The following is a 4,497-nucleotide window of genomic DNA, read 5'->3' as shown; positions in this document are numbered from 1 at the left end:
ATAGAAGGAATGAGGGAGTGTAAGTGAGGGAAAGGCAGAAGAAGGGACAGAGAGAGAGAGACAGAGTGAGAAGGAGAGAGATGGAGAGACAGGGAGGGTAAGACAGATGGAGGGAAAGAGGAAGAAAAGGAGAAAGGGAGTGACAGAGAGGGAAAGACAGATGGAGGAACAGAAAGAGAGACAGAGATAGAATTAGAGAGAGGGAGAGTCAGAGAGGGAAAGACAGATGGGGGGACAGAGAGAGAGACAGAGAGGCATAGACAGAGATAGAAGGAGTGAGGGAGTGTCAGTGAGGGAAAGGCAGAAGAAGGGACACAGAGAGAGAGAGACAGAGAGAGACGGTGTGACAGGGAGGGATAGACAGATGGAGAGACAGAGAGAGAAGGAGTGACAGGGAGGGAATGACAGATGGAGGGATAGAGAGAGAGAGACAGAGATAGAAGGAGAGAGAGGGTGAGGCAGAGAGGGAAAGAATGATGGAGAGACAGAGAGAGAGAGGCAGAGATGGATGGAGAGAAAGGGATTGATAGGGAGGGAAAGACAGATGGACAGACAGAAAGAAAGAGAGAGATCGAAGGGGAGAGAGGGAGAGACAGAGAGGGAAAGACAGATGGAGAGACAGAGAGAGGAGTGACACGGAGGGAATGACAGATGGAGGGACAGAGAGAGAAGGAGAGAGAGGGAGTGATAGAGGGAAAGACAGATGGAGAGACAAAGAGAGAGACAGAGAGAGAAGGAGAGCGGGGGAGTGACAGGGAGGGAAAGACAGATGGAGAGATAGAGAGAGAGACAGAGATAGAAGGAGAGAGACAGAGAGGGAAAGACAAATGGAGGGACAGAGAGAGAGACAGAGAGAGTGGCAGAGAGGGAAAGAAGAGAGAGAGGGAGTGTAAGGAAGGGAAAGACGGATAGAGGGACAGAGTGAGAGACAGGGAGAGAATGAGAGAGAGGTAATGACAGAGATGGAAAGACAGATGGAGGGACAGAGAGAGAAGGAGAGAGAGGGAGTGACAGAGAGGGAAAGGCAGATGTAGGGACAGAGAGAGAGACCGAGAGAGAGGTAGAGTCAGAGAGAGAAGGAGAGAGTGGGAGATACAGATAGGTAAAAGCAGTTGGAGAGAAAGAGAGCGAGACAGAGAGAGAGGCAGAGACAGAGATATAAGGAGAGAGAGGGAGAGACAGAAAGGGAAGGACAGATGGAGGGACACAGAGAGAGGAGGAGACAGAGATAGAAGGAGAAAGAGGGAGTGACTGGGGAGTGGGGGCGAGACAGATGGAGAGACAGAGAGAGAAGAGAGATGGAGAGACAGAGAGGGAACGACAGGTGGTCAGACAGAGAGAGAGAGAATCAGATGGAACGAGAGAGAGGGCGTGACAGGGAGAGAAATACAGATGGAGGGACAGAGTGAGAGACAGAGATAGAAGGAGAGAGTGGTAGTGACAGTGAGGGAAAGACAAATGGAGAGACAGAGAGGGATACAGAGATAAAAGGAGAGAGATGGAGTAACAGGGAGGGAAGGACAGATCGACTGATCGAAGAGAGACAGAGATAGAAGGAGAGAGAGGGATTGTCACGGGGTGGGGAAGTCAGATGAAGAGACAGAGATAGAAGGAGAGAGAGGGAGTGACAGGAAGGGAAAAATTAGATGGAGGGACAGAGAGAGAGACAGAGATGGAAGGAAAGAGAGGGAGAGGCATCCAGGGCAATACAGATGGAGAGACAGAGAGAGAAGCAGAGATGGAAGTAAAGAGAGGGAGTGACAGGGAGGGAAAGACAGATGGAGAGACAGCGAGAAAGACAGAGTTGGAAGGAGAGAGAGGGAGTGTCAGGGAGGGAAAGACAGATGGAGGGACAAAGTGAGAGACAGAGAGAGAATGGGAGAGATGGAGTGACAGGGAGGGAAGGACAGATGGGGGGATAGATGGAGAGAGACAAAGATAGAAGGAGAGAGAGGGAGTGACAGAGAGAGAAAGACAAATGGAGGGATAGAGAGAGAGGCAGAGACTGAGATAGACAGAGAGAGAGGGAGTGACAGGGGAGAAAGACAGATGGAGGGACAGAGAGAGGAAAGGAGCGAGAGGGAGAGGCAGAGAGAAGCAGAGCTGGAGAGATGGAGTGACAGAGAGGGAAGGACAGATGGAGGAACAGAGAGAGAGACAGAGATAGAAGGAGAGAGTGGGAGTGGCAGAGAGGGAAAGGTAAAATGGATACAGAACTGGCTTGTTCATAGAAGACAGAGGGTAACAGTGGAAGGGTGTTTTTCTGAATGGAGGGATGTGACTAGTGGTGTTCCGCAGGGATCACTGCTGGGACCTTTGCTGTTTGTAGGATATATAAATGATTTGGAGGAAAATGTAGCTGGTCTGATTAGTAAGTTTGCGGACGACACAAAGGTTGGTGGAGTTGCGGATAGTGATGAGGATGGTCAGAGGATACAGCAGGATATAGATCGGTTGGAGACTTGGGCGGAGAAATGGCAGATGGAGTTTAATTCGGACAAATGTGAGGTAATCCATTTCTGAAGGTCTAATGCAGGTGGGAAGTAAACAGTAAATGGCAGAACCCTTCGGAGTATTGACAGGCAGAGAGATTTGGGCGTACAGGTCCACAGGTCACTGAAAGCGCAACACAGGTGGATAAGGTCGTCAAGAAGAAATACAGCATGCTTGCCTTCATCGGTCGAGGCATAGCGTATAAAAATAGGCAAGTCATGTTGCAGCTGCACAGAACTTTAGTTAGGGCCACAAATAGAATTCTGGTCGCCATACTACCAGAAGGACGTGGAGACTTTGGAGAGGGTACCAAAGAGGTTTACCAGGATGTTGCCTGGTCTGGAGGGCATTAGCGATGAGGAGAGGTTGGATAAACTCGGATTGTTTTCACTGGAACGACGGAGGTGGAGGGGCGACATTTTAGAGGTTTACAAAGTTATAAGTGGCATGGACAGAGTGGATAGTCAGAAGCTTTTTCCCAGGGTGGAAGAGTCAGTTACTACTTGACAGAGGTTTAAGGTGAGAGGGGCAATGTTTAGAGGGGATGCGCGAGGCAAGTTCCTTACACAGAGGGTGGTGAGTGCCTGCAACGTGTTGCTGGGGAGGTGGTGGAAGCAGGTACCATAGAGATATTTAAGAGACATCTTGACAAAGACATGAATAGGATGGGAATAGAGGGATACGGACCCCGGAAGTGCAGAAGGATTTAGTTTAGGCAGGCATCAAGATCGGCGCAGTCTTGGAGGGCCGAATGGCCTTTTCCTGTGCTGTACTGTTCTTTGTTCTTTGACAGATGGAGGGACAGAGAGAGAGAGACAGAGCGAGATGGAGAGAGAGGGAGAGACAGAGAGGGAAAGACACATGGAGGGACAGAGAGAGAAACAGAGAGAGAGGCAGAGACAGAGATAGAAGAAGAGAGGCGGAGAGACAGAGAGGGAAAGACAGATGGATGGAGAGAGTGAGAGACAGAGAGAGAAGGAGAGAGATGGAGTGACAGGGAGGGAATGATAGATGGAGGGACAGAGAGAGAGACAGAGAGAGAGGGAGAGACAGAGTTCGAAGGAGAGAGGCAGAGACAGAGATAGAAGAGAGACGGAGAGACAGAGAGGTAAAGACGGATGGAGAGACAGAGAGAAAGACAGAGAGAGAAGGAGTGACAGGGAGGGAAGGACAGATGGATGGATAGAGAGTGAGAGAGAGACAGAGAAAGACGGAGAGGGTGGGCGTGACAGAGAGGGAAAGGCAGATGGAGGGAAAGAGAGAGAGACAGAGAGAGAGGCAGAGAGAGAGGCAGAGAGAGATGCAGAGACAGAGATGGAAGGAGAGAGAGGCATTGTCAGGGGGTTGGGAAGGCAGATGAAGAGACAGAGAGTGAGAGACAGAGATAGAAGGAGAGAGAGGGAGCGACAGGAAGGGAAAGACAGATGGAGAGACGGAGATAGAGACAAAGAGAGAAGGAGAGAGATGGAGTGACAGGGAGGGAAGGATAGATGGAGGGATGGAGGGACAGAGAGAGAGAGATAGGAGGAGAGAGAGGGAGAGACAGAGGGAGGGAAAACAGATGGAGGGACAGAGTGAGAGACAGAGAGAGATGGAGTGACAGGGAGGGACTGACAGATGGAGGGATAGAGAGAGAAGCAGAGATAGGAGGAGAGAGAGGGAGTGATGGGTGGGGAGACTGATGGAGAGAAGGAGAGAGAGAGAGAGACAGAGAGAGAAGGAGAGAGTGAGAGCAACAGAGATGGAAAGGCAGATGGAGAGACAGAGAGAGGCAGAGATGGGAGAAGAGAGAGGGAGTGACAGAGAGGTTTCATAAAAATCTATCAAACGCAGATTTAAAAAATTAACAAGTGTCTCAGCATCAATTGCTGATTGTGGAAGAGAGTTCCAAACTGATACCACACCTGGTGTGTTGAAGTGTTTCTTCATTTCATTCCTGAAAGGTTTTTAGACTAGGTTTATATTTTTAGACTTTGCCCCCATGTTCTAGACACTTCAGCCAGT

This window comes from Heterodontus francisci, chromosome 21, assembly GCF_036365525.1.
Source record: "Heterodontus francisci isolate sHetFra1 chromosome 21, sHetFra1.hap1, whole genome shotgun sequence".
Taxonomy (NCBI): domain Eukaryota; kingdom Metazoa; phylum Chordata; class Chondrichthyes; order Heterodontiformes; family Heterodontidae; genus Heterodontus; species Heterodontus francisci.
This window is presented reverse-complemented; position numbering follows the sequence as displayed.